This window comes from Physcomitrium patens, chromosome 5 (assembly GCF_059467195.1).
Source record: "Physcomitrium patens ecotype Gransden chromosome 5, ASM5946719v1, whole genome shotgun sequence".
NCBI classification, from domain to species: domain Eukaryota; kingdom Viridiplantae; phylum Streptophyta; class Bryopsida; order Funariales; family Funariaceae; genus Physcomitrium; species Physcomitrium patens.
The window spans coordinates 7,804,461-7,818,222 of NC_143414.1; the positions used below are offsets into that span (position 1 = coordinate 7,804,461).

At 34.6% G+C, this 13,762-nt stretch overlaps 1 pseudogene across 1 annotated transcript; it reads left to right on the forward strand.

Annotated features, from left to right (window-relative positions):
• The first annotated feature begins 7,257 nt into the window (after positions 1-7,257).
• Positions 7,258-9,441, forward strand: LOC112282317 (elongation factor 1-alpha-like; annotated as a pseudogene). The gene is made up of 3 exons (XR_016502921.1): positions 7,258-7,395; positions 7,735-8,248; positions 8,414-9,441. The product of XR_016502921.1 is annotated as an elongation factor 1-alpha-like (transcript).
• The last annotated feature ends 4,321 nt before the right edge of the window (positions 9,442-13,762 follow it).

The following is a 13,762-nucleotide window of genomic DNA, read 5'->3' on the forward strand; positions in this document are numbered from 1 at the left end:
GACGCCGAGTCAAACAGCGTTTGTTGGCTCTCAGGCAGCTCCTGCAAGCGTAACTTGATGCTCGAAGCCTCAAATCAAGAAACAATTCCGCAAGAAATCAAAGCGCTCACAAATTGTACGCCATCAAGAATGAACCACACCTCAGTAGCAAATCACGGATATTCTCAAGTTTGGTCTGGGGAGCATTTCACGACCTGACGCATCCTTCTAAATTTAAGTTTTAGTATTGACCTTGCACTAGTCGAATGAAGATGCTGATGTTTGGCACGGCCTTGCACCCTCCATCACATTGCTTTCCTACCGTAGCTTGTGCCGTGAGGCTTCAAACTCTGTTGCCTGCGACACCATGACCGTGCCAAGTTTGCTCAGTCGAGCTTCTGTTGCAGTGTAAATCAAATTAAGAACTGAATATGCAGAATCGTCCAGTGTGCGTTCCATTAACGATTAAAAGCTCGTCAGTGAGGTTGCAACACTTCTCCGAGGCATTATACAACCACACATCCTCGTCACGAAGAAGCAGGGTAAAGCATTACTGGTGTGGATTTGTAGCACAGATGTGCTGAAATCCGCAGAAGCACATTTCTAGAGCCACACTTTACAAACCCGATCATATCAACCACGTCACAATCTGTAGGAATTGCTTGACGACATGCAAGCACTTCTGAGACGGTTGAAGGCTTTAGACTTGGCACTTAGTCAGCAGGTAAGTAGCAGCATCAATACATGCGTTTGAGGGGAAATGCTCAAGCCAAGCGGCCAGGTGCTAGTGGCAACATCACTCCTTCGATTTGCGAGTGATAAGTTTTTGAAGAATTATTTAACTATTCTAAAGTTTTTATAAATATATAATACGTACGTTTTTATTTATTAAATGATCTCTCAAACTGCAGTTCAAGACATTGTAGCACTTCTTGAGACTAGATGATTGAAAGAATTCACAATTTGATTGGATTAACAACAATTCCATGGTTGATTTGCATTGATCAAAGATGATCACTACATTACCATTTTGTGCTTTCAAGATAACATGCCTCTCAAGTAATGTTGATTAAACAGTCTCTGCAAACTGATGGGATTTTGAGACAATTTGATAATAATAATTGTTATTTAAGGTTTTTCTTTTTTTTTTTTTAAAAAAAACATTGTTAAAATTCTAATATCTCCGGCTGATTGTCTAGAATACGTGATCACAAATTGAATTATCGATGACAGTTACTTTTTAGAACAAGAGGTAAAACCTGTTACTTATTTTTTTAAGAAAAATAGTTCATTAAATTATAGATATGATACATTATTATGGGAAAAAAAACAAATAAACAAATAAACAAATAAACAAAACAAAACAAACACTGTGCAAAAATGTGATCACCGATTTTAATTTCTGCTGAGTTTTATACTTCATTGCAAAATAAAAAGCAATATTTGTGATTTATTTTTATTTTCATGCAGATATCGTGTTACTTGAAGTAAGAATAATAACTGTGGTGATGATTGAAATACAGGACGTGGATGGTAGGATATATCGAAGTTAAAAAAAATTATTAAAGAAAATGGATGCGAAATCCTTGCCCAAGTGAATGTAATTTATTGGAAGCTGAGAGCGTAGAAGGGTAATTATAAATGTACAGTTCCATGATGCTTTCAATCTGTTTGAAGACGAAATGTTAAATTAAATGACAGCACCCAATAAAAAAAATTATCATTTAATACAAATGCAACAATAGCCACATTATCAGTAGATAAATCGTTTAAACAAAACATAGTTTGTTTCTTTTTTTATAAAAATTAATAATAATTAAGGATAGCTTAGTACGAATGACATGCGAAATTTTAACTTTTTTCTGTAGCAATCGTAAACTTTTACTTTGTGGCCCCGCCCACGTGGAAAAGGCAAAGGTGGAGATTCTGGCTTTAAAAGGAAAAGCTAAACATAAGCACAGTGTGTGGACATGCAGCAGTGGGTCTTACTGACTGGACCAGGCCAGGGGAGTGATTAATGGCGCCTCTTTTTTTCCAGTGCCATGCTGGAGCGGGAATCAAATCCCTGGGGAAGGGAATCTTTCCCTGCACGATCAGTGCATGCGAATGGCCCCCACTGCACCCATTCCACTCTTCATCATTTTCTCTCTTTTTCTTTCTCTTTTAAATATAACTGTGCACGGCATAGTTGAGTGTGTACATACATGCATACGTGCTAGTATATGCCACAAGTCAGATGTGGAACCATGCAAAGCATCAACAAATATAGATGGGTACTTGTTTTTAATCAAGGATTCATCATTCTTCAAAGACATTCTCACATACATTCATTGAGCAATGTCATAAAAAATCAGAATACATGTTTCATGTGAATAACTTATAAATTGTATGTACATTGTAATTTTTGCTAAACATAAGATAGTAATTGAACTTAAACAAATGTGTTGCAAAGCCAGGCAACATTTGCAAGAAAATCTAAGAAGGATTTTGTTTTGATGCATTTGAGTGGGTGGGCGAGGGAGAGAGAAATTAGATCAACATGCTTCGGATTAATGGGAGATATGATGCAGAGCATCTCACCACAAGGACTCTTTCAACGCGGATCTGTCGCAATGACTTCAAGAGATGGAGATTGATGGACTGGCATTCTCCAAAGATGAGAGATAAGACTTCGCGAATAAGTTAGATCTCGCCTGTTCGGATCTAAGATTGCGATTGGCAATCATACTGTTCTCGCAATTATAGAATGCGCCCTAACGGCAGCAGCGTCGAAGAGCAATGATGCGAAGCCAAGGGCAACATGGGATGCGACTCCACCTCCGCCCTGTGCCTGCACGAGCGGCGAAGACTTGGAAATGTTGTTTGCCCGAAGCTTGCGGTAGGCCCTACATAATGGAACTGCAGCTCAGCTGCAGTACCAACGCGTGCGTCTGAGTGTGTGTGGACATCGAGGGAGAGCTATATCGTGAGGACAGTCTCTCAGAGTGAAGTTGCAGAAGAGCGAGATGCGCGTCAGATTCTATTTGTGAGAGATGGTGGAGCAGCCGAGGATAACAGCGACACACACGCTGCAACAAGTGAACGCCAGGCGGACGAGCAAGAACCCTTTGCTTGTGCATTGGAAGCGTAGCAATAGAATATATTACACCGCTTGCAGCAACACAATTTGAGATCACAAGTGCAATAACATACAATGCAATAGTGAAGCACATTGCAACAATGTAAGTTTGTTCTTGTATTGATTGGTTGTGCATAACTTACTTTGTTGTGGATAGCACCACCTATATAGATCTATTGTTATTGTTTATTTATTTTTAGTAGTTGTTGATGTTTAATTAGCTAATTGCTAAATTGCAACTTGGTGCTGTAATATTAATCATGTTTCCTTTGATTTCTTTGTTATGTTTTGTTAAGGTATTATATGTGATAGGTGTAAACATTGAACTTGTGTTGTGAATAACATGAATCCTCTTATAATCTAATACTATTCTATGGTGTCCAGCTTTGCAACTTATTCTAATATATTGAATGATATTACTTTTCACTATTGTCTTTGATACTAAATCAATAATTTGATTTTTTTATTAATATGAAATTATATCTTGTTTTTTCTTATTGAGTTTGACATTTGTTTGGAGATTTATATATAAATGTGTCATAAACAATGAATAGTTGGCTTAGTAATTTTTTTTACTATATTTATATTTTTTGTTCTTATTCTTATATATATATATATAAATATATATTTCACAATTGAATTAAATTTTTATTTATCTTCTATTCTATTCATATATATTACTTTTTGGAATTCTACTTTGTCTCACTACATTATTGAAGTTGTTTTGATTTTTTATTATTTATTTAAAAAAATATTATATACTTTCTATTACCTAACAATATCTTAGATATATTTGCTTGTCTTATACATTAAACAAACTCTATTTATTTTATTTTGATATTGTAAGAAGCATTCAAATAAAAAATACAACATATTATTAAATTATAACAAAAGAAGGGAACTCCAAGGTAGGAACTTCTCTTTTATTGCTTGGACACTCCATTGTTACTATGTAAACACATCTTTCTTATCACATTAGCACCCCTTTGAAAAATTATAAAGAATTGTACTTATCATAACTAATTTTTGTATACTCTCCACTATATAAATAAAAATATATATATATATATATATATTTTATTCTCTATAAACTCAAATGCAAAAGATACGTATTATGTGCTTAAAGTGGAAAAAGTAGCCATACTACCAATACGTCTTCTTCTTGTGCATACAATTTGTGATTTTACTACATTTTATTTTGTTTGTAAAAGGTTTTGAATCCATTGCTTTAAAAGCAATTGTTGATGTGATAAGAGTTCTTCATAGAATGCTACATTTTGTAATAGCATATCTTCTAAGCTTGGATTGTGTGATATTTTTGCATTTGATGAGGTTGGTTTCGACCACCAAAGTTGGTAAAAATAATTAAAAAAGAGAAATTTGTTAATATCTCAAAATCTCTTTAGTTCCTAGAAATATAGAAGATCAATTGTTATTTGCAAGAAACTAGTACAATCCTAGATTGTCTAGTCATCCACCATGTGACTGCTTTTTTTAAAATTTCTTCAAGTACCTTATGCACAATATAGTAGGAGATTTAAAAATTAAAAAGGCACCAAAGAGGATTAGGAAGTAAGAACAAAACTTTAATAGATTTGTTTGTAATTCCATGACATATGATACAACCTTGACATTTAAGAAATAAAACAATTTTGTTGTAAACGTGCTTTAAGTCCCTAATTGATATTGCAATCCATTCCTCATAACCAAGTGATTTCTTTCCACACAAGAAGTGATCAAATGTCCAGATTGTATCACCTTTGTTGTCCATGCAAAAACAAATTGAGCCTAATATGGAACCCATGTTTCTTTAAGGTTAATAACTCTATCCACAACATTTTTATTTTTATTTTATTATTTTTTTCCCCAACTTATGGTGTTTTCAAAAACCTCTTTGTTAGCTTCCATCAATACTACTTTTTTTTCCTATGACTATCACCCATAATTCTTTTTCATCTCTGAAGGTGCTGCAAACCTATTCTATGGCTTACATAAAATCAAATTTGTTTTTTCTTTGATAATACAAAAGCCAATATATTATAAAATGTTTGTGGCCATAAAATCAACAATATGAATGAAAGACATGTTGAAACTGAACATGTTAGAGCAATAAAAAAATATCAATATTTGTTACAAAATACTACATCAATCATCTGAATAGAGTCCAAATTCTTCTAAATAGACGTCCCATTATTGCTACTAGGTGGATATTTCCCATTTACTGCATGGACACTCCTTACAGACTTGACCGCCATAGTTAAAGCCATTCATATAAATTTTTAGAAAATAAATAAATATATTTTATGTTTTATAAATTTTAAAGATACTTGTATTTTTAACAAACACAATATCTAAATACAAAAAACAAAATCAATGTGTGAATAACAATTATATTATTGTGTATATGTGAGAATGTGTGGAAGAAGGTGTCTGTGCAGTAAAAGGGAGGTGTCCACATAACAATTCTCTAAAATAAACTTTGTTTTTAGTTGATAATATATCTAATAACTTGTACTATTATTCTCTATTAATTAATTTAAAACGTACTAAGAAAATTTACTAGATTGAACATTGTATTTAACTAATCTTGAATTTTTCTTATAATGTCTATTATTTAATGTATTACTTTGAAAAATACATCTAAAAGACCGTTCAATGTAATTAACATAGGTTGTATAATTGCACAAAGCTTATATTATGTGTCTTTACCTTGTAATATTTTAAAATCAAAGTCAAGATCCTATGGTTAAAATTTTATAAGTTTTATTCATAATGTTTTTAGAATCAGTGTAAATATATTTTTGTAACTACTTTTTTGTTGGTTATCAAGTGAAAGTAATCTTTACTATTATTTTTGGATACAATTTATTTATTTTAAAATAATATTAGCAATTTTATTTATTTTATTTTATTTTCAATTTGACATTTGAAAGAATAAAAAATGAAAGGTTCATTTTTGAAAAAAAAATTTAGTTTTTAGAATTCAAAATCTTATAATTTTATAATTTTTTCTTGTTATATCATTCCAGTTGCAAATTAAGAAAAATGAATCATAGATTTTAGAACGAATAAAAAAATAATGTAGGAGCATTAATAGTAAAGTCTTATTGTCATTTTTGCATTCAAAATTTTATTTTAGAAGGTTTCTTTTTTGCATTCTTGAAAAGAGTGCCATGATGTGCACAATTGTTGATCTCTATTATTTAAAAATTAAGTTATAGGTTTATTTTTTTGAGGAATTGATACAATTATTTTTAAAGAATAATTATAAAATAACATTTTAAAATTCTCAATAGAAAAATAAAACTTTCAAATGAGTAGAAACCATTAAACAATGTATCAAATAAAGTGATTCATTTTAATTGCAAATTTATGATATATATATACACAAAAAATGGCAAGTGTGTCGCGCGGAAAGCTGAGATTATGAACGCGAAACGGTGAAGAGTCTGGATAGGCGAGTGCTGAAACGTGCTCTTCATTTGAGGGAATTATGGGTGACCCAGTTGCACAGCGCGAGAGATGCTTATCCATGACAGTGGTTGGGTGAGTTTTAGTATTTGTAGGGATTGAAGTGGCTGCATTGGTGTGATGTATACATCAGTAGTGATGAAGGTATTGATGCCTGCTTGAACCAGGATTTGAGCGTGCAATTCTGCTTGTTGACATTTATGTCCGCTAGTTATTGCAAATCTGCTCAATTGAATCTCGAGTTTCATGGATACTTTTCTCGTTTGCCCCTCTCATTGTCATGGTTGATATTCTGGACTCTTTTTGAATGTGCCATGACGGCCGTCTTCCTCCCTGCATTCAGTCACCTCATTGTGGGGACTAGGGGCATGTCCCGCTATGCATTGTGGGGATACGTCATTGTTATTTTAACCAGATTTGGGTAAAATCTTTCTAGTAGACAATGTGGAAGTGGTTCGATACGATCCTCATAGGTAATGAACTACGAAACGGCGTCTCACACGATAACTTTACTCCTCAGTGGCAAATGTTTCCATGCATTCATCATGTGATGAGTATCCACGGCACGAGCTCAGTTTGGAGTGGAACGATTTTATGTTACGTTCTTCATGTTCAAAGTAGGTTCCATGAACTTTTCCCATATGGTTGGGGCATGCGCACGGAAGGTTAGTTTTTCTTAGGGGTTTTGAGTATATAGCTGTAGCGACAAAGCAGTCTTCCGAGAAGCAGTGGCACAGTGATCTCACTAGTATTGGATACTCTCTCAGTGAGAGTAATTGCTGCCGCTCTCTTCGTCAGCATTCCTCACCCCGGTCTCCTGCGTTACGGTTGGTTCCTCCTTCTACGACCTTTGTGTCTCCGTGACGTTGGTGTGATGTGTTTTGGATTCTACTGGTTCCAAGCCAATCGTTACTGTGTCCTGGTCGAGCAATCTGCTGTCATAGGGTGTCGATGAAAGTTTCCCTTGTGCTGTAAAGATAATAAGAGTTTGTTGACGTAGTCTTTCCTCATTTAGCCGAGAGTTTAGAAATTTAATCATGTCGTGTTGATGTGCAAATTTTCTCGTCCCGTGAAGTGATGCCTAATCCTTTATTAGTGTCCCACCTTCAAAATCCTTAGTTCTCCTCTTTGAAAAGATTTACTCATTATTCTATCATGCTGTGCAGAGGTTTTGCCGAGGTTTATTTTTTGGAAGTTAGTTTTTTCCTCCGACTATTTGCTAAATAGTGATCCGATCGTTCAACATGGGTAAGGAGAAGGTCCACATCAACATAGTGGTCATTGGACATGTCGACTCTCGTAAGTCCACCACTACGGGGCATCTCATTTACAAGTTGGGAGGAATTGACAAGCGCATGATCGAGAGTTTTGAGAAGGAAGACGCAGAGATGAACAAGCGCTCGTTCAAATATGCGTAGGTGTTGGACAAGTTGAAAGCCGAGCGCGAGCGTGGTATCTTAATTTATATTGCTCTGTGGAAATTTGAGACTGTGAAGTACCCTGGGCATCGTAATTTCATCAAGAATATGGTCACCGGAACTTCACAGATGGATTGTGTTGATTATTGACTCTACTACCGGAGAATTCGAGGCAGGAATTTGGAAGGATGGACAGACTCGTCAGCACGCTCTCTTGGCTTACACTCTGGGAGTGAAGCAGATGATCTGCTGCTGTAACAAGGTATTCATTCCCACATTGTTGCGTAGGATCTAAGTCACATGTAGTACAATTTCTGATGTTGTGCTGTAATACTTTTTTCTCCTAAGGGCATGAACGACAGAAGGTTTGCTTTGAGAGTCTGCTTTAGTGGCTAAATTTCCTTCTTTGCAATCGTCTTGATTTCAGGTGGACGCTAAGACGCCCAAGAACAGAAAATCCCCGTTTGAGGAGATCAGAAAGGAGATTTCCACATACCTCAAGAAAGTGGGATACAATCCTGATAAGATCCCCTTCGTGGCGATAACTTCATTCGAGGGTGACAATATGATTGAGAGGTCCACCAACGTCGAGTGGTCCAAGGGGTCAACCTTGTTGGGGGCCCTAGACAATGTTGCCAAGCCCAAGAGGCTCTCGGACAAGCCCCTCCGTTTGCTACTCTACGATGTCTGCAAGATTGGAGGCATCGGAACTGTGCCTGTCGGGCGGGTGGAAACTGGAGTTATCAAGCCCGGCATGGTGGTGTGTTTTGCTCCCACTAGACTCACAACTGAGGTGAAGCCCATGGAGATGCACCACGAGTCCATGTTAGAAGCTCATCTCGGAGACAACGTTGGCTTTAATGTGAAGAACGTTGCGGTCATCACATTGAAGCCAACGAAGAGAGGATACTTCGCGTCCGTTTCAAAGAATGTTTCCGCCCGAGGGACTGCCAATTTCACCTCTCAAGTGATGATAATGAACCATCTGGTGCAGATTGATAATGGTTACGCCCCAGTGCACGATTGCCACACTTCCCACATTGCAGCGAAGTCTGCCGAGATCTTGATCAAGGTGGATAGGCGGTCTGACAAAGAGCTGGAGAAGGAACCTAGTTTCTGAGGAACGGAGACGCAGAGTTTGTGAAGATGGTCCCCTCCAAGCCCATGACTTTGGAGACATTCTCGGATTATCTCCCACAGGGACGATTTGTTGTGCATGACATGATTCGAGGCAGACGGTGGCCGTGGGTGTGATTAAGGCTGTAGAAAAAAAGGACCCCACTGGTGCCAGAATCACGAAGGCTGCCGCCGAAAAGAAGAAAAACTCATGTGGTAGTCTTACTAAAGAATTACCATAGGAATGTTATTGTTTCTGGCATCTAGCTCCAAGAATCACTTTGGCTGACTTAGTCAATTTGTGCTCTAATTGCATGCCTCCTCTGCAAGTTTAGCACATTCTTACTTTGTATCTGTGTTTAGTGATGGCAGCCCTATTGAATAGTTAGATGATCTTGAATGGAGTGCTAGGAGTTTTTGTTGGTGATATCCAACATGAGCCCTTGTATTCTATTAACATTTGATCCTCATACAAGTCAACATGCATTCTATGTCATGAAGTCCATGTAGAAGTTGGGTTAGGTAAAGAAATCTAGAGTTATCTCAATTGTGAAGTTACCACAATGAGTAAAGTCAAACTTTTATATAATTCTTGTTCAAAATTAAAGTAAATTCTCTTGAATTTGTATTAGCAACATGGTAATAGGATTAATCTTAAAGAGATAGTTGAAACTAAAAAAAAAAACGTTAAGTTGTAAATTAGGAGAATCCAACATGTTAGGAGTTTAGAATTACTATGTTTGGAAGGTTAAGATGTTAACTATTCTAAAACAAGAGAATTTATGGAACATAGTAAAAACCAAGAGGTTAATAACTTCTTTTTCAATTTTTATAGCAGGAAGATCTTATATAGAGATACAACTAATAGAAGAAAAGCATAGAGCTCAATGAAGACTTATTATATCTGTAGCAAATAACTTGATTGGAATAGTTTCACAACATAGTGATCCAATAGACACATGAAATATGCTTGGGAAAATATTTAATATATGAAATCAACCACAAATCATGCTTCTAATAAATAATTTGAATAGAATGTCAATAAAAGAAGGAAGAGATATGAATACTTATCTCATGGAGACCATAAATATGAAGAATCAATAGAAGGCCTTTGATAAAGTCATTGTAGACAAGACTTTAATCAACATTGTCATCAATGGTGTACTATAGAGCTATGAAATAAAGATCCAAGGCATCATCTATATAGATCAAGCCATATTTGAAGATGTTGTGGATAAGCTATTGATAGAAACTTATAGAATGGCACGAAGAGATCAAAAACTAAGGCAAAAAGAAACATTGGCTATTCAGTTTCAATGTACCTATTTTAAAAATTCAAGATGATATTACTTTGCATGAAGAGGTAAAGGTTAAAGAAAAAAAAAACTTCATATGAAATACACGACAATAATTTAGAACATTCAAATCTTTTATAGCAAACAACTATTGATTAAGAGGACCATCAATCACTTAAGTGCAAGAATATAATTTGTCTCTATTCCATCTTTGGAATCTTCATAGTATTGCAACTCAAGATCATTCTTGTGCTACATGTAAAGGAGGCCAAATTATATTGTATGTAATTATCCACAAAACTAATACAAACACTCAAATATCAATTACATGGAAGAAAACACTTGTGAGAGATATTATGAAGAAATTACCAATACAAACTTTGTTGACTATCAAAACTGCAATTGATATGTCAACTCTCAAGCAAGCAACCATTTTATAGGAAAAACCTCAAATTTTGAGCAAGTACAAAGACGAACCTCTAATAAATTGATGAAAACATCAAATAGAAAGTCCTACATGATTGAAGTTGTTGAATCCACCAATATAACTTCAAGTTTAGGAGCAATAAACTTACATAACATTTTGTATGTCCTGACCTTAACTTGTAATTTGATATTGATAGTGTAATAGAATATAGATAAGATATTTGTATTATTTGCACATAAGAATAGATAGTTAGAACCATGTTTGAGAAGTTATGGAAGTTTCTAGAATTAAAGTTAGGTTAGTGGACTAGGTAGGATCCACCATGGAACATTCTAAAAAGAATTTAGTGCAATTACTTAGGTGAGGTCTACCATAAAACCTTCTAGAAAAGGCTTAGGGTGGTTATTTAAGTAGGGCCTATCATAGAACCTTATAAAAAGAAATTTAAGGCAATTATTTAAGTAGGGTCCATCATCTAAAAATATTTTAGAAAGTCCACAGTAGTAAAACAAAGTATTAATAGGACTAGTTAGGGCCTTTTGGGGCATTTGGTCAAGTATGGCTTTGGATCTTTTTTCTTAATACAATTGAATTTTGTATCTTCCTATTTTGTTTTGTTTTGTTCTAATTTTGGTTATTCAATTATGTCTTCTGTGTCCCATTCTATTAATTTTTTTCAATTTTATTTTAGTCAAGTTTGTCCTATTTTGTGATAAGATTTTATGTTGCTATGGATTAGAAAGGTCTTGGACACTTGAGATAGACTGGTCTTATTTCATTGGTATCAAAGCAAGAATTAGACTGTTATTTGGTAGTATATCAATAGTCATCTTTTAGTCCAAGATCAGTTTTATAGTCACACTGGATATCGTATTGAGGCTACCACAAGCTATTGTTGAAAAATCAATGGAGAGATGAAAAGACATTATAATAATGAAGTTTAGCAGAGAAATTACAACATGGGAGATATGGTAGAGCAATCATAGATAGAAGCTCAATTACATCACCTCTTAGGCCAAATAACTACTTTGTAAGAGCATATCTCACCTCAAGGATAAGAAAGTCGACATCTACTAGGCTGAAATTGAATAAGTCAAGTACATACTTTTGAACTTCAAGACAAGAAGATGTATGTCAATGGTTCTTCAACATGCGACAATACCTTCAACTATTTGGGGCAAATATCATTGATGTAATTATGTATGCAACTAGATATTTGAGAGATGCAACAACCATTTGGTTGCAACATCGAGTTCAAGTTATGGAGTTCAAGGTAGATTTTGTGATTGGGAGGAGTTTGAGACCGAGTTTAAGAATCAATTTTGGCCCATTAATGTAGAAAAGATAACAAGTAATTAATTGACAAATCTTATACAATCTAAGTCATTGTAAGATTATGTCTCTTGATTTAAATCCCTATATTTTTAAATTGGCAATATTTTGGAGGCATAGATGATGAATTGATTTCTATAAGATTTGAAACTTGAGGTCTAGTAAAAGATAGAACTAAAGGATCTACAAATATTTGAAGAGGCAATTTGGATTGCAAAGAGGATCAATGTTATAGATTTTAGAAATTGTGGAGCATGACTTATAGCACAAAGTCCTATGCCTCTATCTAATACTATAATACAACAACCAACACCAATGAAAATTGATGCCTTATAAAGACTATTGGTACCACAAAGACGACAAATACTAGTACAAAAGGAATTTTGTTTCTATTATTGGTAGTCAAGCCATCAAATTGGAGGTTCTTCAAAATATCAAAATTCAAGCATTGGTAAAATAAGGCAAATTCACAATCTTAAAACTCACCAATTTGATAAAGAGAAAGAGTAAGAAAATGAGGCTACCTAATATAGGTAGTGAAGGCTAATACTCGGAATAGCTATTATTTCTCAAAGACAAATGGCATGGCCTTGGACAATTATAAAAAGAGTCAATTGGTGCATCTAACAGAACTACTAAGAAGACAACCATGTTGAGTGCTTATAGATTAAGGCTCTACAAAAAATTGCATCTCAACTAAAATTACCAACCGATTTAGAATTAAAACTAAAGAAATCAAAGGAAGAAGTGTATATCTTGTAGATGATTGAAAATATGTATTGAGTGAGATATGTGAAGAAGAAATCTTGAAGTTGATTGACACCTACATTTTAAGAGAGATGTTCAAGGTAATAAAGCTAAGATATGATGTTATCCTTGATATGCCATGGTTAGAGATGAAAAATAAGTAAGTTTATTGGATAGCAAGGACAATCTTCTTTAAAGATGGTAGACGCAAGGTGATTCTTTGCACTTCCACATCAAGTGAAGAAGAAAGATAATTTACACCCAAAGACTTACTTATAGAAATGACGTTTTTAAATAAACAAATATAGTATAAGTAACCAATATATATATATATATATATATATATATGGTGGTTCTAAATCTTGCATAAGTAGTAGAAAAGACAACCGAAAGAATAGAATGGACAAATCAATTCATATGGTAATATTGAGATGTCTTCTTAATTGACTTACCTAGTGGCATGCCTCTTCATTGAGGTGTCCTCTTTCAAATAGAACTATTGCTTAGAGCCAAACCGGCAAGTCGACCAATTTATTACCTAGTACCAAAAGAATTTGAAGAGCTATAGAAAATATTGGATGAACTTTTAGAGAAAAGCTTCATTTGAAAAAGCACATCACCATAGACAATACCTATATTCTTTGTACCTAAGAAAGATGGCGGACTTCAGCTTTGCATTGACTATCAAGGCCTCAATAAGTAGACTATTAAGAATGCATATCTACTTCTATACGTAGATGATCTTCTTGACCAACTTTAAGGTGCAACCATCTTTAATAAATTAGATCTTTGGAGTGACTATTGGCAGACACTTATTGCAAAAAGAAAAATGTGGAAAAGATGGCATTTTGTATGCGCT